The sequence below is a fragment of the Callithrix jacchus genome, chromosome 5, assembly GCF_049354715.1.
Source record: "Callithrix jacchus isolate 240 chromosome 5, calJac240_pri, whole genome shotgun sequence".
Lineage (NCBI taxonomy): Eukaryota > Metazoa > Chordata > Mammalia > Primates > Cebidae > Callithrix > Callithrix jacchus.
This window is the reverse complement of record NC_133506.1, coordinates 31,038,447-31,064,970: the sequence shown is the minus strand read 5'-3', so window position 1 is coordinate 31,064,970 and position 26,524 is coordinate 31,038,447. Positions and strand designations below refer to the sequence as shown.

Here is a 26,524-nt window from a genome sequence, read left to right as displayed (position 1 = left end):
TGCAGAGGCAGCAGCTGCGGGTGCCAGGACAGTGCTCCCAGGGTGGCTGTTTGCCCAGGGTGTGTCTGAGCTGCTCACGCGGAGGCGCAAAGGCGTGAGTCGTGTTTGAGACATGAGATAAGCGGTAGCACACTGGATAATGAAACGGACAGTGAAACATTACTCTACCTTAACAGACAAAAAGACTCCAGCTAAAATCCCAGACAAGGCTGGGATAGGAGGTAGGTGTATATGGAAGCAGGTGGAGAAAAATACAAAAGTAAGTAACACTGTTGACTTGAAGTCCTTTCTGCCAGTTCCTTCCAGATCAGCCTCAGACGCGAGGCTGCCCTGACTGTCCCCTCCCTCCCCAGGAGTCCATCTCCCATTAGGGCCGTGGTATTTTCATACCCCCGAGCTTCATCTGCGAGGGAGAGTGCCATCACAGCACATCACATGATTAAAGGCAATTAGTGTTCATGAGCTAGACAGGTATTTAAATTGCTCTATAGTTACCTTACAGAATGAGAAATTACAGAATTAAAGTGCACAAGATTATTAACTGTATGATAAAGAGGTTGTGATCAAGGAGACCACACTGTTAATAATAATAAAAAATCAGCAGAATATGATTCACTTTTTTCTGAAAGAATCATTGTAATTAACAACAGTATTTTATCACCGGTTCTCTCAACTGCATAAATATTTCAGGATTAACTCTGCTAATTGGGATAACAAATTCTTCACAGGAGTCATAATATACCATAAAGCAGTGTTTTATGTACCAACTTAGGTCTAAGAATTATGAATAGTGTGAGGACGTGCTGGGCTGGATCCCAGTGTCAGCAGCCGAAGAAGGCTCACAACGCTGAGAACACAGCACACAACTTCCTCCATGTCATTTCACCTGCGGTCTTCAGCCCACGCTTTGTGGATTTTTATGAGCAGCCACGAAGGAAGGTCCACGTGCGGTCTCCACCTGCATGATCCCATTCTGTACCCTGGCCCAGCCACACTACATGGAAGAAGGAAGCCCAATGTCCTAAGGAACCCACTGTAGGCAGTGAACTCATGCATCACCTCTGTGCCTGGGCTCTCCTGGTTATGTTCCCTCCTTGGTATGTAAACAATATTAATTTAAGACAATGTTCACTCAGAGTGTTTCTGTGGGGCCCGATTCACTTGTGGAGTTCCACGTGGGAAGCCAATTAATGTGCTCAGGCCCACGGGCAGTTCAGAAAGCACGGATCTCGTTGCGGATTCACTATTGGTTGGCCTAGTGAATGCAGGTTTTCTGTGTTCAACGACGTAAGACCAAAATGTATGTGTCCCTTTGGGCTGTTATAATACATGTCTAATTTTTTTGGTCTGCTTGACTGATCATTTATGAGAAGATTTATTAAAATCTACAGGAGGTAGCCATTTATTTCTACCCCTAATTCACAATTATTTTCTTTAAATGTTTTATAGCATATATTGTAAAAGAACACATGATGATGATTATGGCATCTTCGTGCTCTGTATCCCATCAGTAATGAACTTCCAGTTTTTCCTGATATAAAGACGTGTCTTCTATTTTGTCAAAGAGTAATATGAGACCTCCCATATTATCTGGTATGTTTTTGCAACATTATTTTCCACATTTAATCATTATTTTAAAGCATTCCTCGAATAGGTAATGCATAGTTGGGTTTTGATTTTTAATCCAGCATGAAAATTCTCATTTTTAAATTAGTGTAATTATAGTTTTATGTGTGTTATTTTTTGTTTTTTGAGATGGAGTCTCACTTTGTCACCCAGCTGGAGTGCAGAGGCTTGACCTCAGCTCACTGCAACCTCTGCCTCTTGGGTTCCAGAAATTCTCCTGCCTCAGCATCCCAAGTAGCTGCGACTACGGGTGCATGCCACCACACCCAGGTAATTTTTGTATTTTTGCTAGAGACAGGGTTTCACTATGCTGGCCAGAATGGTCTCGATCTCTTGACCTCGTGGTCTGCGCACCTCAGCCTCCCATTTTCACTACCCTGAATATTTCCTGGTCTCAGCCTATTCACCCACTTCTCTCCTGTAATCCTTGGCAACTACTGATCTTTTTACTGTTTCCATAGTTTTGCCTTTTCCATAATGCCACAGAGTTGTAATTATAAGAGTATGTAGCCTTTTCAGATTGGCTTCTGTCACTTAGGAAAATGTATTTAAGGCTCTTCCATGTCTTTTTATGGCTTGGTAGCTCATTTCTTTTTGGAGTTGAATAATATTCTATTGTCTGAATGTACGACAGTTTATTTATCCCTTGACCTACTGAAAGACATCTTGGTTGTTTCCAAGTTTTGCTACTTGTCAATAAAACTGCTACAAACATGCATGCACAGGTCTTTGTGTGAACCTGTGAAAGTTTTCAAGCCAATTGGTGAATACCAAGGAGCATGACCAATTATATGGTGAGAAGACAGATTTAGTTTTGTAAGAAAAAGCCAAACTGTCTTCCAAAGTGGCTTCAGACCAGCAATGAATGAGAGTTCCTCTTTCTCCACCTCCTCACCAGCATTCAGTGTTGTCCATGTTTGGCGTTTGGTCATTCTAGCAGGTGCGCAGAACCTCATTGTTTCTATTTGCATTCCCTGATAACATAGGATATGCAGCATCTTTTCATGCACTTATTTACCATCTGTGTATCCTCTTTGGTGATTATCTGTTCAGACGTTTTGTCTGTTTTTTAAATGTGTTGTCTGTTTCCTTATTATTGCATTTTTAGAGTTCTTTGTATATTTTGGATAGCAGTCCTTTATAAGATGTGTCTTTCACTAATATTTTCTCTTAATCTGTAGCTTGTCTTTTTATTCTTCTCACGGTGTCTTTTACAGAACAGGAATTTTAAATTTTAATGAAGTCCAGCTTATCAATTCTTTCTTTTATGGAGCATGGCTTCGGTACTGTATTTTAAAAGTCATCATTAAACCCAACAATTATTTCCCATGTTATTTTCTGGAAGTTTTGCAGTTTTGCATTTTACATTTGGATTTGTGATCTTGTTTGAGTTAATTTTTGTGCAGAGTGTAATGTCTATGTCCAGTCATTTTGCATGTAAATGTGCAGTTGTTCCAGCGCATTTATTGAAAAGACTTTCTTTTCTTCATTTCTTCACTTCATTGTCAAAGGGCACTTGACCACTTGGATGTGACCTATTTCTGAATTTCTGTTCTGTTCCATTGGCCTGTGGTCTGCCCTTTCACCAACACCACACTATCTTCTGATTATTGTTGCTTTGTAGTATGTCATGAAGTTAGACATATCAGTCCCCTAGCTCTTCTCCTGAAGAATGTTGTGTTGGCTATTATAACTTGCTAAGGTTTTCTTTTTTCAGCTGGGATTGCATTCAATCTGCAGATCACCTTGGGAATAACTAACATCTTGAAAATACAGAGTCTTTCTATTCATGAGCATGCAGTATCTCTCTATATACTTAGTTCTTCTTTGGATTCCTTCACCAAAATTTTATGGTTTCCCTCAAATAGACCTTCTGCATATTTTGACAGATTTATACCTAAATGTTTCATTTTCTGGGTGATGGCGTGCTTTCAATTTCAAATTCCCCTTGTGCATTTGTGGTATATGGGAAAGTGGTTGAATATCCTAACCTTGTATCCTGCAGTCTTAGTTCCAGGAGCTTGTGGTCTTAGTGGGAAAGTTTCTAGTTTATCAACATTAAGTGTGATGTTAGTTGTAGGTCATATGTAGATATTTGTTATTCACTTCATGGAGTTATTATCCATTCCTACTTTACTGAGAGTTTTTAACATGAATGGATATTAGACTTTGTCATATTTTTTTCTTTAATAATATAATCATGTGACTTTTTTCTTGTTTAACCTGTTGATGTGATACATTACATTCATTGATTTTCAAATGTCAAGCCAACATTTTATATTAACATAAATCTCACTTATATTGTATAATTCTTTTTAAACATTATTGATTAAATTTAATAATAGTTTATTAGTAAATGGTTATGCAATATTGGTCTGTAGCTCTCTTACCCTGTAATGTCTTTGGGGATTAGTGTAATGCTGGCCTTATAGAATGAGTTAGGAAGTATTCTCACCGCTCTGATCTTGAAGAGACTGTAGACAATTTCTTCCTTAAATATTTGGCAGAATTCACCAGTGAACCCATCTGGGCCTGGTGCTTTCTGCTTTCAAAGGCTATTAATGACTTATTTCATTTCATTAATAGATACAGGCTATTAGGATTGTCTATTTGTTCTTATTTGAGTTTTTGCAGTTTATGTCTTTCAAGAAATTGATCCATTTCATCTAAGTCATCAAATTCCTAGGCATAAAGTTGTTCATAGTACTATTTTTTAATGCTGGTGGGATTTGTAGCAATGGTTTCCTCCTCCATTCACTTATAGAAATTTGTATCCTCTCTCATTTTTAATGTTGGTGGGATTTGTAGCAATGGCTTCCTCCTTCATTTCACTTAAAGAAATTTGTATCCTCTCTCATTTTTAATGCTGGTGGGATTTGTAGCAATGGCTTCCTCCTTCTTTTCATTTATAGAAATTTGTATCCTCTCTCATCTTTTATTTGTTTGCCTCACTAGAGGCCTACTGATGTATTGTTCTTCTCAAAGACATTGTTTTTGGTTTTACTGATGCTCTCTATTGAATTTTGGTTTTTAATTTCCTTGATTTCTGCTCTAATATTTACAATTTTCAGTATTTCTTTTTCTTAGTTTGGATTTAGTATTCTCCCTTTTTTCTCATTTCTAAAGAGGGCAGCATAGTGACTGATTTTAGATCTTTCTGCTTTTCTGATATTTGTTTCAACACTATCCATCTCCCCCAGCACTACCTTCACTACACCATGCAAATTTTGATAAGTTATGTTTTCATTTTCTCTTGAGATTTCTTCTATGACACATGTAGTTAGAAGCATGTTCTTTACTTTGCAAATACTTTGGAATTTTCTAACTATCTTCCAATTTTTGCTTTCCAGTGCAATTCCTCTTTGGTGTGAGAGCAGAGATTTACATGATTTCTGTTCTGATTTTTGAAGGAAACTTTTATGCCCTAGACTGTGGTCTAGCTTGGCGAATGTTTCGTGTGGGCTTCAGAAGGACATGCATTCTGTTGTTGGATGAAATTGTCTATATCCAGTTGGAGGAAGCAGTGTTACATCCAGTTGACTCATGTGCTGTGGAGTTCAACTATACCTTTAGTGAATTTCTTCCTAATGATTCTACCCATTTCTCAGAGTGGTATTGAGGTCTGCAACTCTAAATGTGGATTCGTCTTTTCCTTCTTGGAGTTGTACCAGTTTTTGCCTCATGTATCTTGACACTCTGTTATTAAAGGCACACATGTTAAGGATTGTTATTTTATTAAAATTTTTTTTAAATTTTAAATTTAAATTAAATTTTAATATTTAAAATTTAAATTAAATTTTATTTAATTCTTTTAGAGTCTCACTCTGCCCAGGCTGGGGTGCAATGGCATGATCTTGGCTCACTGCAACCTCTCCTTCCCAGGTTCAAGAGATTTTCCTGCCTCAGCCTTCCGAGTAGTTGGGATTACAGATGCCCATTACCATGCCCAGCTAATCTTTTGTATTTTAGTAAAGACAGGGTTTCGCCATGTTGGTCAGGCTGGTCTTGAACTCATGATTCTGTGATCTGCCCACCTCAGCCTGCCAAAGTGCTGGGATTACAGGTGTGAGCCACTGTGCCTGGCCAAGGATTGTTATAATTTTCTTAGATAATTTATTGATTCTTTTGTAATGCCTCACTTTATCCATGACAGGGTTTTCTCTGAAATCTGCTCTGAGATTAATATAACTAATTTCACTTTCTTTTGATTAGTGTTACTATGGCATATTTTTCTTTACCTATTTGTTTTATGTGTCTTTAAAGTAGGCTCTTATAGAAAATAGTTGGGTCTTATTTTTTTCATTCACTCTGACAATTTATGTCTTTTAATTGGTGCACTTAAACCATTGATATTCAAAATGATTGTTGACATAATTGGATTACTATAAACCACACTTATTACTGTTTTCTATTTGTTGGCTTTTTTCTTTTATTCCAATTTTTGCCCTTTACTCTTTTTTTTTTTTTGTCTTTTGTGGTTTTAACTGAGCACTTGATTTTTTCCCCATTTTCTGTCCTTTCTTAGTATACAAGTTGTACCTTTTTAGTGGTTTCTGTAGAGTTTGCAGTTTACAAAAAATACAAATCACTCTCAAATAAGATTATAGCACTTTGTAAACAATGTAGGTACCTTATAATAACAAAATAATCCTAATTCTTTTCTCCCATTTCTTTCTTTGTATTTTTCCAGTTATTCATTTCTGTCATACACACACACAGTCAAGTTCATGGCTGACATTTGAACAGTTATCCATTAGACCTGCTAAATCAAGTTGAGCCCGAAGCTGCCTCCTTACATATTTTAAGTGTGGCCCAAGTGTCTCTCTGTAAATCGTGAACTATAACAAGCACAGGTGTGAACAGACCGCGGCATACACTTGTGCCAGTCACCAAATTTTCACCAATCAAATGGAGCTGTTTGAACTGTGTTCAAATAAGGCAAACGCTAAGCTGTGACCTGTCCAGCTGTTTCTGTGCCTCAGTTCCGTTTTCTTATGTCACTTTCCTTTTTCTGTCCCTAAGTCTTTTCCCAGCACAGGCTGTGCCCGAGTCTCCAAGCCTCTTCTGTCAGGGAAGGCTGCCCCATTCGTGAGCTGTTTATCGCTCCATTACACTCTTTTAAATTTAATTCGGCTGAAGTTTTTCTTTTGTCGGAGGGTGTCAGACAGCAGGTCTGAAGGAGACCTTCTAGTGACCCCCAGGAGTGCTGAGTAAACAGGCCAGGTGCCCGCAGGACCCGCTCGTGTCCGTTGATCTCTCAGAGCCTCTGGGGATAGTGGTAAGTCCTGTCTCAAATTTCAGAGCTGCACGAATCCATGAGTGTTGAGCTCTCCGAGTTTCTCGGAGCAAATTCCTCATCCCAACTGGGTTTGGGAGTCACGACAGAAACTCGACTGAGTCCAAGAGTGGGTTCGATCTGGTAATTAACTGGTTTGAACCCAGTTAGAGGTCTCTTACATCCAACTAGTAAATGGTAACATTGCAGGGGATGAAAAATTTCGGTTTTGGAAATTCACAGGGATTTACCCCTTTGTTTCATTTTTGTTTTAAAGCGAAGGTAGGAAAAAGAGATTCACTGGCTAAGCTAATCAAGGGAACCTGAGAGCAAAGTCAGTATGTTAGATAAAAATGGGATTTTTAATTTCTGAAGGACTGAGTTCCTTCTGGCTTATACATGCTTAAGTATTAGGCCCTGGAAGCAGCAAAGTCTCACAGAAATGGTGAAATCTTGCTAAAGATAACTTACAGTGGAATGTTCCAAATGAACAACAGTGCATTTGAAAATGAGGGCTTCCAAATCAGTCTCATCTGGGAATACTTAATGATATGCAGAAGCTTCTAAAAAGATTTCAATATTTTCAACGGCTTTGTGAAAGACAAATAAAAAGCGTAAGCAGCTAATAGCTTTTGAAAAATTAAATCTGCTAACCCTTTAGCTATCCCACTCCACAGGAAATAGACTGCAGCGCCAAGGGGCTGACTTGGTTTAATTACTGCGGTACCTTTTACTCAGGTAAAGGATGGAATTGAGAGACCCTCCCCTCAGTAAAGTCACTCTTGGTCATAAATGGACTTGGTACCCTGGGATGTTAACCGCTCTTCTCTTTGGATCAATCTGCCTCGCACCCTTTGCTCTCAGCTGTGGCTTACAGGGGTGGGCATGGACAGGACTGTGGAATGTGGGGAACTGTTTCTCCCCAAAGGGAAAAAGTTGAGAGCTGATGGGACTGCTGGAAAAGATTATCAACCAATAAGCTGCCACCTGAACTTTAATTCAGTGTCTCTGCAATGGGTGGGTCCTTCTCTGGCCTCCCTGAGCTCGTTTCCTTAGACGGCACAGGCAATGCTCTCTCTCACTCCTTCACTGTGCAAACTGGTTGCAGGAATGGTAAAAATCACTACCTCTTGCAAAGTTTTAATTAATAGGAAAAAGGACTCATGAGGCTAGTCTTAAGCTGTAGCGAATCTGGTGAACTTTGTGCTATGAATTTGTCTTTCTGTGTCATTCTGTCACGAAGAGGGGGACCTTAAAATAGAACGTGAGCTTAGGACTCCATAAGCTTGCTATTCAAGACGGCCCGGCCAGCTGGTCAGGAATAAACTTTGTTACCTGAGTCTGCAGCAGACATAACGGGATGAGGTCTCCATCTGGTTTACGTCTTTGTGAGCTTGACCTTGTAACCATGGAATAGCACTTTCTCTTGGTCTCTGCCGACTAAGGAACAGGAATTTTGAAGTTTATGTCATAGTTAGCTCTATAAATCATCTTGGGTACTTAAAAGCCATTGCCACCTCAAAACTGACTTCTCTACCCTTCTGAGGAGAGCAGAAACTACCCAGTGTTGTAACTCAGCAGCTAAGACTGCCACTTTACAATGGTGGCCCGGGGTCAGTGTTGGCTTAGGGGGTAAGTACTTGCTGGTTGATACTTGTGTGACCTTTACCATCTGTCGATTCTCTTCCCCTCCATGAACAACTTCTGGCTTCCCTTCCTGAATTTTTCCTTCTTTGAGCTACCTTTGAAGATTCTAGATTTTGTAAAAACTGCTTACCACCTCTTTAAAAATACTTTGTACGCCATGGTTAAGTCATAACCTGTGAGGTTACTTTTGGTAAAGTTTGAAAGCAATAAATACTGGCTGTTTGGCCTGATTAAAGTAGGGTCATAAGTTTAGGAGGACTTTTTTTTTTTAAGAGGGCTGTGGTTAAAAGTCAGCTTAGTTAAAAATTGATATCCAAGCTCTACCTACATTTAAAAGGCCTTTATGGTTTGTTTTTTTCTCTTCTTGAATCTTGTTTTTCTGGAAAAAAGATTTTCTCTTTTTTCTCAGTTGACTGAATTATTCTTCTCCATTTTGTCTTGCCACCGTTGAGGCACACAGGAGAGAACCTAAGAGAACGTTAACAGCTTGGCACTCTTTGGGAAGAGCAGGAAGGCACCATAGATCCCGTCCTGGGAAAATCCCGTTTCCCTCGTGAAACCCCAGGAAGTGAAAGTGGATAGAGCTCTCTCAAAAATCGAAGACTCTGATTTGCTTCACATTGTGTTATCTAAAGGTTTTGAGTGTGGGGGTATCAGAAATTACTTCACAACATGAGAGAGCTTTGGTGTGTAGTAACTAGGTAGGTAGTGTACTTTGGGGTTTGGCTAATGGCAGTTGTGGAGGGATATTCGGCTCTTTGCAGATTTAGATCAGAGAGGCGTGTTCTTGGCCACTTGGCAGGTATAGAGATCTTCCTCCCCCCAGAGAGAACAGAATCTGCTGGGGGACGGGCTAATCACAGGATGGGCTGATTGGCCTTGGGTTGCTTTGCGGTAAAATGCATTGTGCTGTCTTCTCCCATAGCATGTCCCTCTTTTTTGGGATCCGTGATCCATGATGCAGAATAAAACCGGGACCCTTGATTGCGGAGAACAGGTTTTGCCTTCCAAGTGTAGCTGCTTATTAGGACCTAGGAACTGCCTGCTTTCCCGGCCCCGTTCCTTGAAGGGACCCACCCTGAAGCCAGTAATGCAAACAAGAAACTGGCAAATGAAAAACCCCACAGCCATTAGATCTTCTGCCTGTCTGTGTAGTTACATGTGCGTGTGTGATGTTTATATAAAAGAACTCTAATTAAGTGGCTTAAATAAAAATAAGGACTTAAATATTTTGAAAGAAAAATAAAAATTGTAATGCCTTTTGTTCATGTGACTTTAGTAATCTTTGGCAAAATAAAGACATTCGGTCTAAATTAGGCAGGTCAGATATTAGGTTTGCTAAATGCTTTAAAAGGTCATAAACCGCTACTTTGTGTTTTGAAAATTGTTCGCCTGTAATCCCAGCACTTTGGGAGGCCGAGGGGGGTGGATCACGAGGTCAAGAGATCGAGACCATCCTGGTCAACATGGTGAAACCCTGTCTCTACTAAAAATACAAAAAATTAGCTGGGCATGGTGGTGCGTGCCTGTAATCCCAGCCACTCAGGAGGCTGAGGCAGGAGAATTGCCTGAACCCAGGAGTCGGAGGTTGCGGTGAGCCGAGATCACGCCATTGCACTCCAGCCTGGGTAACAAGAGTGAAACTCCGTCTCAAAAAAAAAAAAAAAAAAAAAGAAAAGAAAATCGTTCAACCTGCCTACTTTACAGTAAGGCTTAGGGAAATGTGGAGTTAGCCAGGCACCCTAGCTATGCTGGAAAGAGTCTTTTTATCTGCACTTCTGTCTGGTACTGGCTCCACACCTAGTACATAATTAAAATCACTTACTAACCAGATTTTTCACCAAAAGTTGCTGAGAGTTAACAGCTAAAGAAACAGTTTTACATGCAAGGTGTGTAAGGAAAGTGAAATGTACCTTTAGGAAAAGATTATAAGAAGGCATAAGAATGTAAATTTTTGCCCAGCTTAAAGGGTTAAAGGACTGTTTTAAATGAAATAGAATAAAACTGAACATTTGAGCAAGTCATAAAAGGTTTGTGAAAAATTAGTCTTGTAAAAAATCCCATGTGTGAATATATGGGCTAAAATTAAAAGGGCATGATGCAGCTTATCTGGAAATTGAGCATTGGAATAAAGATACAACCAATGTTTTCTTAGCACACTGATCTGCTCCTTAACAAAAATTTGTAAAGGGTTATAAAAGGTTTATGAGAATATTATCTTAGGGTCAAATTAAGATTGGATAAATTTGCCCATGAGCTTTTATTAATGACTGCTCAAAGACTGGAGTTAATATTAACAGTACACTAATGTGAGGGTGAATCTTGCTTTTCTATCTTGAACAAGACTTTCATGTAATATTCAAGGATAATGGAAGATCTTTGCTTGCCTTTTGAATAAACTACCAAAAAAAAAATAAAGAAGAGAAATACGAGACAGATTGTTTAGAAAGCTGTCTTCTATCAGTGAATAAAGTTTTTTGGCTTACGGTATTTTTAAAAGTCATCATTTTGGCTAAATGAATGACTTATGGTGACCTGGCATTCTATTTTATATCAAGTGTTTTAACATTTAATATATTTGATAGGCTTCCCAAAATCAAATTTCAGCTTCAGAATGGTCTTTTTTGACCTCTATCGTCGAGATGCTACAGAAGGTCCCAGAAACATCCAAAAAGGAGGTAAACAGGACTCTCTGACATGCTAAGTTACATGGGAAGTGTTGTCAGAATAAAAAATCATGTGAAACTCTCTTCAGGTTACATCTTAGTGAATGATATTAATATATATTCCAAACTTATGTGGGATTCTAAAATTCTAGTGAGTGTATGTTATCCATCATAATTATGATTATTATGCTAAGTTATTGAAACCACAGAAATAACTAGATTGCCTTGTGGATCGTGTCTTTAACTGTGGCTATTTAAAGTCATTTCCACTGCTAATTGCTTAATTCTTATGCAATTTCCGGAACCGTTGCAAGCACAAAATCCTAGAATATGGTGTCTTTTAGGAGGTTCATGAAACGATGAAAAGGACTCTGGAAAGCACTCTTGAATACACGTTTCTGGTAACTTCAAAATCATGATTTGAACAGAGTAAGGTTTCCTGGAACTGTAACGAAAAGACTAACTGGTTTATAAAACTGCTAACCCAAGGAGAATTAAAATTAACTGATACCGAGAAAATACTTTGCCAGATTTCCTTGCTGAATCAGCCAATCGTGAAATTGTTTAGATATACAACTTCGATAAACTCCATGGGCTAAGTCAAATTGCCTATTGTCAGTCCTGTGTACCTAAGGTGGAGAAGCAACTGGTGTTCAAGAGGACCTACGTGCAACCTTAACTAAGCATGGACTCCTTAGAACCAGCACCACTTCCGTGTCCTTCCTGAGTGCTCGTATGTTGATTAAGCATGGACTCCTTAGAACCAGCACCACTTCTGTGTCCTTCCTGAGTGCTCATATGTCAATTAAGCATGGACTCATTAGAACCAGCACTGCTTCCGTGTCCTTCCTGAGTGCTCGTATGTCAATTAAGCATGGACTCATTAGAACCAGCACTGCTTCCGTGTCCTTCCTGACTGCTTGTATGTTAATTAAGCATGGACTCATTAGAACCAGCACCGCTTCCGTGTCCTTCCTGAGTGCTCGTATGTCAATTAAGCATGGACTCATTAGAACCAGCACTGCTTCCGTGTCCTTCCTGACTGCTTGTATGTTAATTAAGCATGGACTCATTAGAACCAGCACCGCTTTCGTGTCCTTCCTGAGTGCTCGTATGTCAATTAAGCATGGACTCATTAGAACCAGCACTGCTTTCGTGTCCTTCCTCAGTGCTCGTATGTCAATTAAGCATGGACTCATTAGAACCAGCACTGCTTCCGTGTCCTTCCTGACTGCTTGTATGTTAATTAAGCATGGACTCATTAGAACCAGCACCGCTTCTGTGTCCTTCCTGAGTGCTCGTATGTCAATTAAGCATGGACTCATTAGAACCAGCACTGCTTTCGTGTCCTTCCTCAGTGCTCGTATGTCAATTAAGCATGGACTCATTAGAACCAGCACCGCTTCCGTGTCCTTCCTGACTGCTTGTATGTTAATTAAGCATGGACTCATTAGAACCAGCACCGCTTCTGTGTCCTTCCTGAGTGCTCGTATGTCAATTAAGCATGGACTCATTAGAACCAGCACTGCTTTCGTGTCCTTCCTCAGTGCTCGTATGTCAATTAAGCATGGACTCATTAGAACCAGCACTGCTTTCGTGTCCTTCCTGAGTGCTTGTATGTCAATTAAGCATGGACTCATTAGAACCAGCACTACTTCCTTGTCCTTCCTGAGTGCTTGTAGCTTTTGTAATTAACAATTCTGCATTACATGAGTCACCCTGGAAAAGATAAAATGAGTGAAATTAAATATATATTGGTGTGGTGACTTCTAACCTGCTAAAGTAGTTACGACCAACATTTGGTTTGCCAAATCCATATTCCTGGGAAGAGAATCAAAGCTGCAGGCCCATTCAGCTACCTGATGAGCCATTTAACATTCATAGAGGAATTTCATTCCATGGTCATTTTCAGTACATGTTTTCTGGTTATATAAAAGCTTTCCCATGCAAAAGGGCTAATGCTATAACAGTGGATTATTATGCTACAGTGTACTGTCACTGGATAAAGAAAGCTTTTTAAGGCTTATGGACTGAGGACAATCAACCTCAGTCACAATCTAAAACCCAAACACTGGCCCTTCTGAGAAAAGACTGCCCTTGCCACTCACACTGCAACAAAACTTCAGGACCTTGAACCTTGGGTTCATAATATCATGACTGAGTAGGATCCTTCCACACTCTTGGAACTATACACCCATTGGAACCCTTAAGGTAAAGCTAACCTGAGAAGTTTCTCCCCAAAAGAAGATGGCATCCTTGATGTGAACAGCTTTTTCTAAGATCACAGAGCAAGACTTCTATGCTATCATGAGGGTCTTATCTTTGAATATTTTCCCCTTGCTTGTGCCTCTATGAACAACAGAAGTGAAAAGAGGGTCTGTTGTGTGCACTTATCGGGTATATTTTTATTTGCAAAGAATTTTGCAGCCAAACTTATGCATGGGTAAACTTATATGTTGGTAGATAAAAGACAAAGGCCCAGTGTAAGTGAGAAACTTTAATTGTACATGTGTTGCCTCATAGTCAGTCAGAAACAGAACATCGGTTCACTCTTTTTAACCCCCATCACGGGTTAAAAAGAACATTGCTAGGAGACCTTCAGTGTTCTAGAAGGGCATCGTCTCTTAGGTCATTTTTCCACAGTTTGGAGTAAAAGAGGCAATGATTGAAAATGTATCTCTCATGATAGGCTCTGTAGAAAATCCTACTGTAAAGGCTATGGTCACCTAACAGACTTTAAACTACCTTGTGAAAGCTATGCTAAATAATATATTTGCTCAGATTACTTACTGGCTAAACAGAAGCATCTGTGTAGCTGCTGGCACTTGTGGCTCATGGAGGAAACACTGGGTATTACAGAGATTCAGTTGTAGGGAATTAGCAGGGAAACTGCTTAGTTAAGTGAGTAGACTATCTAGCTCATGCTTTGATCTATTGTATTTTAGACTGTTTGGTTTATGGGGATCCTGGGTAAGAAGCATACTCCAAACTCTCGATATAATCATAATAGTAGTTTCCCTTGGTGCACTGTATTCTCTCAAAAGTTTCAAATGTCTAGATGCAGCCATCTCTGGAATGTCAAATGGTCTCTCTTCAACTGGAATGACAAGACCTGAAAGAAATGTGTGACCTTGAGGACACTGTAGCCTATGAATGACATGCTGCAACCAGAAACCCAAAATGATGGTAATGAGAGTGACGCTAGAGCCCTAAGTTTTGATCACACTCTTACCTAAGTGAGAACCTGGTTAAAAAGGGAATTTTCATGTCTCTGTCTCCTTCAATTCTGCTCTGATTTTGGTTATCTCTTGTCTCCTGCCAGCTTTTGAATTTGTTTGCTCTGATTCTCTAGTCCTTTTAATTGTGACGTCAGGGTGTTGATTTTAGATCTTTACACTTTCTCATATGGTCATTTAATGCTATAAATTTCCCTCTAAACACTGCTTTAGCTGTGTCCCAGAGATTCTGGTTGTGCCTTTGTTCTCATTGGCTTTGAAGAACTTATTTATTTCTGCCTTAATCTCGTTATTTACCCAGTAGTCATTCAAAAGCAAGTTGTTCAGTTTCCTTGTAGTTGTGCAGTTTTGAGTGAGTTTCTTAATTCTGAATTCTAATTTGATTGCACTGTGGTCTGAGAGACGTTTGTTATGATTTCTGTTCTTTTACATTTGCTGAGGCGTGTTTTACTTCCAATTATGTGGTTACTTTTAGAATAAGTGATGTGTGGTGCTGAGAAGAATGTGCATTCTGTTGATTTGGAGTGGAGAGTTCTGTAATGTCTATTATGTCCCGGATCTGTGGTTTGGTCCCAAACATCAATTTGGGAGAAATTCTCACTCATTACACACTCAACTACTTCTTCTGTTCTTTTCTATCCTCAAGCTGCAAACAGACTTTTCTCAGCTTTGTCCATGTCCAGTCTAGTGATATGCCTAAAAATGCCTTTTTATAAAAATGTGTTTTTAGAAAATGACATTTTCCATTTCTGTTACAGTGTTTTTGATGTCCAGCATATCTTTTTGATTCTTTCTTAGGATTTCCATCTCTCTGCTTACACTTTCCAACCATCTTCATGCCAATCAATTTATTCATTAGAGCTCAGCATAGTCATTCTAGTTGTTTAAAATTTTCAGTTTGCTAATTCCAACACCTCTGCTATATCTGATTTTGATGCTTGCTCTGTCTCTTCACACTGTGTTTTTTGCCTCTTACTGTGTCTTGTAATTTTTAACTGGTAACCATAAATAATATACTTGATAAAAGGAACTGCAGTAAACAAGCTTTTAGCACTGTGGTGGTCATACACAAAGAAGGGGCGGCATTCAGTAGCCTTATGGTTACATGATGAGGTGTCAGCCTTTTAGAGAGTCTGTGCCTCTGGCCGGGCGTGGTGGCTCACGCCTGTAATCCCAGCACTTTGGGAGGCCGAGGCGGGTGGATCACGAGGTCAAGAGATCGAGACCATCCTGGTCAACAAGGTGAAACCCCGTCTCTACTAAAAATACAAAAAATTAGCTGGACATGGCGGCGCACGCCTGTAATCTCAGCTACTTGGGAGGCTGAGGCAGGAGAATTGCCTGAACCCAGGAGGCGGAGGTTGCGGTGAGCCGAGATCACGCCATTGCACTCCAGCCTGGGTAACAAGAGGGAAACTCCGTCTCAAAAAAAAAAAAAAAAAAGAAAGAAAAAGAAAAAGCCTCTAGGAGAGTCTGTGCCTCTGTACTGTGAATTTCACATGTGCTTCTGAATTCCTTCCCCCTCCATTAGATAGGACGCAGTGGCTGCTGGCATATTTCCTTGTCACCAGGACACGTAGGCTCTTATGAAACCTCATCGGGTCAGGCTCTGGTTGAATAGTTTTCTCCTGAGAGCAGACATTATTAAGAAAACAGAATGCTTTAGCATAGTTTAAAATGATTCCTCTCCCCTCTGCCTGCCAGAAGCATGAGGGAGTTTTTCTCTGATAGTCACTATGAGGATCTAGTAAAATTCAAGATGTTAAAACTCACACGAGGATGGTGTCTTAGTCCACTGGTGTTTCTATACCAGAGTGCCTAAGACCAGATAAGTCACAGAGAACAGAAATCAATTTCCCACAGTTCTGGAGGCTGGAAAGAGGTCTGGTTGCCTGGCAGGGACCTGGGCTCTGCTTCCAATGTGGTGCCTGAAATGCCACATCCTCCATAGAGGAGAAGTGCCATGTCCTCATATGGTGGAAAGCTGAAGGGCAAGTGCACTGGACACTGCGTACGGCCTCTTGAATAAAGATGTTGACCTCATTCACAGGGAGCAGCCCTCATGGCCTAATCACCTTTCAAAGACCCCACGCTTTAACATTGCCCCACTAAAGGGATAGTATTTGCCACTTATAGTTCAGGATTTCCTGCCCTCACATTGGTTCCCACAAGGGTTGATGCTCCGGGCTTTCTGTTGTGGTAAGTTGCAATTCACTATATTTTCCTCTTTCTAGTCTTCCTTCTGTAACTTATTTCTAGTTTCATTCCATTCTGGAAAAAGAAATTTGTATGATTTGATACTCGAAATAGCATGACTTATTTTATGACCTAATATACTGTAATGAAAAAAAAAACACAAACTTTTTTTCTCTGTTCTCACACCACAAAATCAATACAGACAATTCCTACGACCAAACGTGCCAGCATTTCTCCCCAGCAGCAAGCAAGCAACTCTGCTGTGGACATGAGCCTTCTGGCTAACTGGCTATAAATTGGGACTCCCATGACCCCCTCCTTATGTTAGACTAATTTCCGAGAGCAACTCACAGAACTTGGAAACACTTAACGTTTACTAGTTTATCATAAAGAATGTTACAGAGGATAAAGATGAAAAGGTGCATAGGGTGAGGCACGGAGGAAGGGGCCTGTGGCTTCAGTGCTCTCCTGGTAAAACAAAAATACAATCTCAGGACCTCAAACTCACTAAGCCAAAGTCAGAAGTCAAGCTGGGAGCTGAGTCATGCAAACCTGCCTCCTGTTTTTTTCCTAAATAGATGAATATGTGCCTTCCTCACGTTTTGCTCACAAGAAAATCTCCTATGGGCCCCAGGATCTTCACCCTAAAGTGGTTCTGCTAATTTTCACCCTGACAATATACGTTAACAGCTTATCTTCACAGGCATGGACAAAGGACAGAACAAAAAGTTCTTCCTCTGCTCACCTGAGTCAATGAGCAGTGGGAGTTGCAGTGGCTCATGCCTGTAATCCCAGCACTTTGGGAGGCTGAGACAGGTGAATCACAAGGTCAAGAGATTGAGACCATCCTGGCCAACATGGTGAAACCCTGTCTCTACCAAAAATACAAAAATTAGCTGGGTGTGGTGGAATGTGCCTGTAATCCAGGGTACTCGGGAGGCTGAGGCAGGACAATTGCTTGAACCTGAGAGGCAGAGGTTGCAGTGAGCCAAGATCGTGGCACTGCACTCCAGCCTGGTGACAGAGCAAGATTCCATCTCAAAAAAAAAAAAAGTAAGCAGCTGTTACTAGCAGTATTTACCCTCCAGGTCCCAAAGGAAAGGTGAAAGGCTTCAGGCATGTTGGAAGTCTGCACCCACAAAATTCTTTGCTGGCCTCCCATAAGCAAGGCCATGCCAATTGTAACTTTAGGCCTACAATCCAAATCTAGCTCCTAAGGCTCCACACTGATAATGTCAATTACTAGCTTATCTCCCCAGGTGCAGAACAAAGGCAAGATGAGGTTAATAATTCCTTCACCCCTCCCTGAGTTGCTACACAATTGTTTTCTTCCTCCATTCCCTTTTTCTTCAAAGGTTCAGCAGTTCTTATGTAAAATATAGATTTATTGGGAACTGAAGTCTCACAAGTATGTAACCATTCTCCTCACCACCTCCTCTGCTTTTTAAGAAAAGTATAGAAACACTAAGCCTGCTGAGAACCTCTTTGGAAAGAACGGTTGTGTCTGTGACTTGTCTTCCGGGCACACCCTCAGGGTGGCTTGACACACCTCAGTTGGTTGAGACAGCTGCTGTAGTCACCTGTTTGGTCATCAACACCATCTTGGAAGCAGAGAGCAGTCCTCGCAGACAACCACATCTGCTGGCCGATGCCTTGATCTTGGATTTCCCAGCCTCCATAACTGTGAAAAATTAGATTTCTGTTCTTTGTAAATTACCCAGTGTACAGCGTTTTCTTATGGTAGCACGAATAGAGTCAAATAGAGGCAAAGCTCATGGCTTACCACTTCATGGGGCGGTGCAATCCTATAGCACCAAAAATGAGGATAATGGCAATAACTTTACAGGAAATGTGACTAAGTTCTAATTTCTTGTCACATGAGGCATGTATAAACAGCCCAGGAAGAAGGGTCTGCCAGCGGAAAACAGAGAAAAGGATTCATCTGTCTGCTCCCTCCTGCTCCTTCTTTCCCAGGACTACATTCTCCTCATGAGGATTGCCTTCCCGAGAACCCCTCCAGATAGCATTGGCAGCCACTGCCATAGCTGCTGAGAAAGCCAGAACCCTACCCCCTGGTAAAGGAACTCATATGGATTGTGAAGCCACAGGAGAAGCCAGAAGTGCCACAGTCTGCTGGGATTGTGCAGAGGCACTGGGGCACTGGGGCATTGCGGACACAAGGGAGGCCATGCCAGAGCCCTGCTAGCACTTCACGGACACACGGCTGGTGCTCGGGGAGAAAGCAAAAGGTGGGGCAGCAACCTGGGCTCTGTATTAAACGAGCGGCATGGGGTAGGTGGGCTGCGTGGCTGCGGGGGGGGGGGGGGCGGTAAATGAAGCTGGCCCAGTACAGCACGCACCTGGTGTGGGCGGCTTCACTGTGCTGTCTGCCTGTTCCTGCTCCCTCAGGAACAGAGCTGAAATTCATTACCCTGCTGTGTGTCTCAATCACTCACTCACCACATGAGCTTTCTGGGGCATTAGATAACAGTCAGACAAATGCAGGGGCAAATGGCAGAGGACCTGTAAAGATGCCAGGATTGCAAAGTGCTGTAGTATCCACGGGGATTGAATGCCGAGTTATCACCTAAGTTATTTTAATGCCTCATTAGAATCAAGAAGCTTTATGTTTTCCATTTTGAGGGGGAAAACTTCCTTTTCGTCCAGGCTGGTGCTCTTCCCTACAGGTTAATCTCTGTCTCAGTTTTACTGAGTTAGGAGATCGGTTCACATCTGGTTCTGCTCTGACCAACTCCAGGATTCTGCCGTTGGCTCGGAGAAACTTATATCATGTTATGCTCATCTGTTCAGGTGGGAAGAAACCGGAAACAAGCATATCCTAGAAGAGCAGAGGCACCCCTGGCTTCAGGATGGGTGTGAGGAGAAACTTCCTTTTCCTTTCTTTTTCCATATAAGCAGTTCTGAGACTCCTTTCACAAGTTCCTCAGATGATGGCACTGGCGTGGGGCACCCACGTCGGGGCTCACACTCAGGGGATCACCCTCTTTCTTGTCTTAGCTCCTTGCCCTGAACCTCTGCCCCTAAGGTCTAGTTCCTAAATAAATACCCGGGTCCAAGCCTTGCCTTAGGAGATCACACACACACGCATACATGCATGCACACTCACACACATGTGCACACATACACGCACACACGCACATGGATGGCACACGCACACATGCACACACAGACATGCACACACACATACACACGTGCACATGCAGACACACCCACACCACAATGCTTGCACACCCACACCCCACATCTCTTCTATCTTAATGAAGTTAGTGATTTTGGTTTACCACCAAACCCAGGGCCCAAGCTGACCTTCAAAACCTGAGGTTTGCTCTTTAACCCTTCCCTTCATTCTTCCCATTTTTTTTCATGCCTTGGGAAGGGAACTAGGGTGCAACATTTACTGAGTTCATGTAGTGTTGTAGGTGTTTCCACGGGTGTATACATATATTTTATATTTCTCACCGTAACCCATGACAGAAAACGTTCCTAGATGTATGATATGATGAGCACATGAAGCTCAGTAAGTTTCTGACGTCAGATTTTGTCTTAACTGATCCTGCCTGGCTCTTCAGGCCTTCAGAGGAGGGTCTGGAGGAAGAAGTGTTCCTGCCCCAAAGAAGGGTTGGGCGGAGTTCAGTTGAGATGCCAGAGTGCTGTGTGGGAAGAACTGCCAGAAAACAGGAAATCTGATTTCTCCACAAAACCATCTGATTTTTCTCAACGACCGACAGAAATTGTCAGGAAACCTGGCTTGCTGTGGTCACCTTGCCCTTTCCGTAGAAATGGAAACAGAATGGCACTGCATGTTATTCAGGAGAATGGTGATGACTCATGCTGCAGATGAGAGCTGAGACATTTCAACAGTGAGTGATCAAGGATTAGTGGCTTCATGGGGGGCTAGTATTTTTGCCTGCCACCCCCAGAGGATAAGGGGGTTCAATTTAAGGCATCTCAGGGACACATTGATAGTGGGTGCAACTATACAGGGCAGCAGAATCAGAGAGCCCATCCACCCTGGTCCGGCCAATCAGCTCTGTGCAGAAAGATATAGGAAGGAGCTCAGGTCTTCCCCAAGGACCACCCGGGAGTGAAAAGCCAGAAAGCGATTCAGGCTGCTTCAAATTTCAGCTGCCCTTATTGCCATAGCAATGTAACCGTGACTGAAAATAGCACATACCACTGGCAGAACAGGGGTCCCAAAGCAGTCATGCAGAGGGCACGGCGTGGCTTCTGCCTCATTCTATTGGTGAAGGAGAGTCATGAGGAACCCGAAACTGGAGGGTTGGGGAGATAGACTCCACATCTCAGTGGGAGGAGCTGCTGAGGGCACAGATACAAGGAGGGGTGGGGAAACAGGACCATTTTGCCACCAATCTACCAGGGGACTTATTAGAAGGATTTGTAGGGGAATTATAGGAAATACTGGTGAGCATGAGCTTTCCTGTCTCTTTCTGCCCTCAGTGGATTGGATGAGGCCCATCCACACTGGGGAGAGCCAACTGCTTTACTCAGTCCCCCGATCCAGGTGTTAGCCCCATAGACACACCCTCACAGATGCATCTGGAATGATATTTGTTATCAAACATTTGGGCACTCCGTGGCTTGATCAAGTCAAGCTGATGCATAAACTATACAAATGCATCAAATCTGCTTTACTACCGGGTCCTCTCTGACCCCCGAACTCTTCATCTGCACGTTCACATGTGGAGCCACCATCCTTCTGTGCCTGTGTCTGCCCTCTTGGCAGTTGAGTGCTCTGTTTCTGGAGGCCTGACGCCACCCCGACTGTGTCTCCACACTACCATGAGCTTTGTCTTTTGGAAGCAACCAGCTTCTTCCCAACATCCCCCTCCCAACTGGAACAGTTTTAGTTTGCTCCCGGACATGGAGATCCATCCTGGGACGTGTGCAGACTTTCCAAGGCTGTCTAGGCTGTCCTCCCGGCTACCCTGCTGGCACCCATGTTAACAGCTTTCCACTGTTCTTGCCCCTTAGTGTTCAGCATTCGGAGAAAGTAAGAAGTTCACACTAGAGTTGGGTAGGGTCAGGGACACCCTTCCATTACCTGCTGGTGGGCTGAGCTTCGTGGAAGATTTGAGCTGCCCTAAACCTCACAGAAGACAGAGTCCCGGACATATGAAGAAAATGATGGGAGAAAATGATGACCTTTAATCCACTGACTTTCCAGCGTACATATCTGGCACCTATGGGGAAAAGACTCACCAGATCACCAATCACAGAGGTCCTTCCTCATTCCACAGGAACCCCCCAGACAGGTGGAGAGAGGTCAGTGGCCCAGAGCTTCTGAGAAATAGATGTTATGTCAAGGACCAGGGAACAGAGGGAAGGGATGGTCTCTCCGCCCACTCCCCCTGCCTCCCCACTCTCACCAGGGTCTTGTCCAATAGATCTCCTCTCTCCTCATCAGAATTCTGCTGCTACTTCAAGGGCAAACTCAAAGAGCATTCGGGGCTCCCTAGGACTGTGCCTGTATTTGAAAGGCCTTGCGAAGGCCCTGCTTGTACCTGCACCTGTTTGTGAGGTCCCTGGAACAGCTCTTCTCATGCCACCTGCTGCACGGCCTTGGCAGCGTTACCCAGCAAATGCCCATCAGAGTCAGAACGATTTCTAGTTGAGGCACAATGGCCCAATCAAAGCTCTGAAGGAGGAAGTGACCGCCAAGCTCATCTTTCAGCTAAGAACCCCCTCTCCTCCGCTGCCCTTGGTGCTCCTCTCTTTCAGGCCCTGGAGATAAAGTTTCCCTGGTTTGCAGTTCACTAGAAACACAATCTCTAATCTCTGGTCATTTGAATGTAAAGGCATCACACGGGGTGCCAAAGGCCTCTGCTCACTGTGGGCCGCAGCACCAGGTCTCCGGCCAGACGGCTCAGACTGAGAAGAGCGATGTTCCAAGGACGGGAAGGCTCATGTGCTCTGACTTCACTAAACCCTTGAGCTTATGGCTGTCAACAAGCTTTCTGGGTCGTGTAAATCTGTTCTTTGCTGAGTCAATGGCCTTGTCTTTATTGTGATGTTCCTTCATCAGAACCAGAGCCCAGCAGAAAGTTCAAGGTTCCTGCAGACTGTGAGTCCTACAGATGATTAGCAGGGACGACAAAGGCACCAAGAGCTTTCACATCTGCCAAGCCTGAGGATTGGCATCTGAGTGAGGCCGGGACAAGGCTGCAAGCTTCCAGTCTCAGCACAGACAACAGGACAGGACGCTTAATGTCGTTTCTCAGGGGGGCTCCGGGATGCCCTGATGCTGTGAATACGGAGGCTGTTTCTAGACCTCCTCGCCTCCTTCTTTACTCCTCTTGGTGTTCATGGATTAGCCACAAGCTGTCTTTGGTTCCCCAGGTTGCCTTGAGCCTTGGTCCCGCTTCCTTCATGCTCCCTCCTGCCCCTAATGGGCTGGGCGCCTTGACCTCACACCTGCATCCCTGCAGTGGATAAACTAACCCAACTTCCTGGATGAGCTGAGAGAAGAGTACAAAAATGAAAGCTTCCCTGAAATTCACTTTAGCCGTGCAACGCATGCATTTCCTGGCTTCAAAGTCTGCTGCTGCTGTGATTAACGATGGGTCTGTAGTTCCCCGTTTGTCTGTTTTGCGGCCTAACTTCACGCATCAGAGGAAAAGAAGGGCCATTTGCATTTAAATAATGCAGGATTCTGAAGCTGCTTGTCTACTCTCCATCTTGATGTCCAGAATCAGCAAGTGTGCAGTATTTGGTTATTCCCCTATTGAAACTGCATGTCTTAAAAATTAAAATTACTCATATGCAGACCCAAACAAATGTAGTAGGAACAAATATTGATTTTTCTCATCTTATTTAGCACGGTATATTTGCTGATGTTTTACAGCCCACCCTTAACTAATAGCTGGGACCTCAGTCTGAAAACAGCAGCAATGAACCCCATCAGTCAGAGGAAATAAAGACGGCGCCTGAATATCAGCTCCTGCTCCTGCAGAATCATTTCCCATCTGCCTGAGGGACTCGTTAACACGCCGGCTGTGACGCTGGCCTCTGCCTTCAAGGTCCTTGAAGGAGGAGAGCTGCCACAAAAAAACCTGCTTTGCAGCTCGTTTTTATCTGTTGAAATGAGCTCTCTATTCGAGGACTGGAGTTGGAGTTTATTATTTGTTTTAAATGGGGTCTATTGATCTGATATGCTCGTATTTTGGAGATGCTTTTACATGTCCCATCTGCCTCACATGCTGTACAATCAACAGTGACTTTCCATGAGATTCCATGTGAAGTCGGAGCAGCCTCCTGGCTGTGCCCTCTGCTGGTGTGTAGGTGTGTGTCCAGCCTCATGCCGCAGAGGACCCAGCTGGAGTCTAATCTGTGCTCATTCCAGAATTTCTGTAAGCCACTCATGGCTTCAAGAAGCGGGGAGTGGATTTAGGGGAAGAACATGGGTCCTGGGTCCCAGAGCAAGCACAAAACTAAGGAAGGGGGTGTGTTGTGCTCATCAAAGACCAAGGGGGGGGGCGGGAGACACATTTTCTGAGCCCCCCCTTGCTTTGCAGCAGATTTTTCCATCCCGACAGCCCTAAGTAGCTGCCAAGGAAACACACGGAAAGTATTAAGAATAAAGCAAAGGAGACTCAGAGTGCATCTGAATGCACTATGTTTAGATACACGCATACTTACCACCATGTTTCAGCTGCCTGCCGGACTCAGTACGGTATCACGCTGTGCAGGTTTGCATCCTAGCAGCAGAGGCTCTACCACATAGCCTGCGTGTAGTAGGCTAACCATGGAGGTTTGTGTAAGTCACTCTGTGATGTCTCCACAATGAAGGAACTGCCTAGTGATGCATTTCCCTGAACATATTCTCACCAATGAAGTAACACCTGACATATGGAGGCATCCACATGGAAGCGACAATTCCTTGCTCTGCAGGGCGGTGAGGTGGTCCACCGCATTTTGAGACATACTGGTTTTGTTGTTGTTTTTGAGATGGAGTCTCACTCTGTTGCCCAGGTTGGAGTGCAGTGGTTTGATCTTGGCTCACTGCAACCTCTGCCTTCTGGTTTCAAAGGATTCTCCTGTTGCAGCCTCCCTAGTAGCTGAGATTACAGGCAGGCGCCCATCACCATGCCTGGCTCATATTTGTATTTTTGGTAGAGATGGGGCTTCACCATGTCAGTGGGGCTGGTCTTGAACACCTGACCTCATGACCTGCCCGCCTCGGCCTCTCAAAATGCTGGGATTACAGGCATGAGCCACCGCGCCCAGCAGTATACTGTATTTTTAAATGCGGTATGAAGTGCTCTTGAGAAATATAGATTCTTATCCCAGGGATATGTGACTGTTTAAGAAAAATGCTATAAAGGATCATCTTTTTCCTGGAGAAAGCTTGCTAACATCTCCTAGGACACCAGAACCCACAGAAGCAGAACCCGAGGTAGGTGACATGGCCCAAGCACCCAGGGCTTCTCATCTGATTGTCTAATGAAGGGAAGTCTGAGGAGCGGACCAGTTTTCCTCTGGGATGCTTGTTTCAAGGCAGGGTATGCGTCTGCTGATGCAAATGTTCCCTTTAAGTATCCAGGTAGGCCCTCATCCAAGGGTCTCTTGGGCTCTCATTTGCCTCCTACTCTTAGAGAAGAGGAGGGCTAGGCGGCGGTCAGCTTGGTGCCCAAATTTGTGGGTGGCTGGATATATTCTGTTTCCTTCCTTTTTCTATCTCCAGGAAACAAATGAATCCCAGACCTCAACTTCCATGTGATGTAAGTTCTCAACCAAACTGACCACCAATACCATCAAAAAGACAGCAGCCCCCAAGCAATTTGGCCCAGAGCCCACAAACCTCCTACCCTCCCATCCCTCTGTTTTACCAGTTATTCAGAAAGGAGTCACTGTTGTTCATTGTACAGACCAGGTAACAATTAAACACATGCCCATATACATAAAGACAGTTTCATAGTCCATGAGGCAGAGGAGGGGAAGGTGTGTCTCTTGCAGGGTCTCTTACAGTTGCAAGTGGAGATCCGCCCTCCCTGGTGGTTGCCATGGCAGAGCCTGCTGATCACCCCTCAGTACCCATTCTCCATTTTTCCTGTTGTATTAAAGCCTGTAGTAGCCCCTGGCCATATGGAGGGAAGATTACACTTCCCAGCCTCCCTTGCAGTCAGGCGTGTCCAGGGAATATAAAAGCACAGTCAGCCATGGCAGCAGCATTCAAGGCCTTTGGGAAGACACAGCTGATGAGGGCCTTTGTGATTTTTCTACTGGGTTCCTCCACCCCTCAATCCTACTGCCTGGAAAATAAAAGGACTGACACGGACCCTAAGTTTGAGGTCGTGCACAGCAGAGAAATGGAATAGGGAAGGTGGGTCGCTGGCACAGTGGAGGGCGATGGCTCTCTCGGATCGCTGAATGTTCACATGAGTGGAAAGCTCTTATGCCTTGTTTGACCCTCTGATAAATCTTTCTGTCTTTTGTAACTGAACCAACCCTGACTGATTCAGTTTTCGCCTCCTGTTTGGGGAAGCCAGGCTTCTGTGTCCTGCGGGACAGCTGCGGTCCATTTTGGGGCTAAAGCCCCAGGTTCTAGCATTAGACTGCTGTGCTCAGGCCCCAGGTGGTTTGTAATAGAAGGACAGACAGGCTTTGCTGCCAGAAGACCTTTCTCCAAGCCAGTTTCTTGCTCTCTCATCTCCCAGGAACTTATCTGTAGGAGGCTGGTTTTCTGAGAGAGAAGGGTACACCTCACCTTGCTGGCTGTTGTGACACATTGAGCAGGTGGCAGTGCCTGGTACACAGATCAGCACATGAGGACACTCGCTGGCTTGGGCTGCATTTAGGAAACAGATCCCTGTGTGTCTTCACTTGGCATAGTGCATTGC

At 43.3% G+C, this 26,524-nt stretch overlaps 1 long non-coding RNA gene across 1 annotated transcript in view; it reads left to right on the top strand.

The window, feature by feature from the left end:
• The first annotated feature begins 6,673 nt into the window (after positions 1-6,673).
• The window catches only part of LOC118153592 (uncharacterized), a 40,074-nt gene continuing 20,223 nt past the window's right edge, over positions 6,674-26,524 (top strand). Inside the window, exons 1-2 of the long non-coding RNA XR_004742857.3 lie at positions 6,674-6,904; positions 11,834-11,947. This is a non-coding gene — a long non-coding RNA (uncharacterized LOC118153592). The remainder of the gene's footprint in view (positions 6,905-11,833; positions 11,948-26,524) is intronic.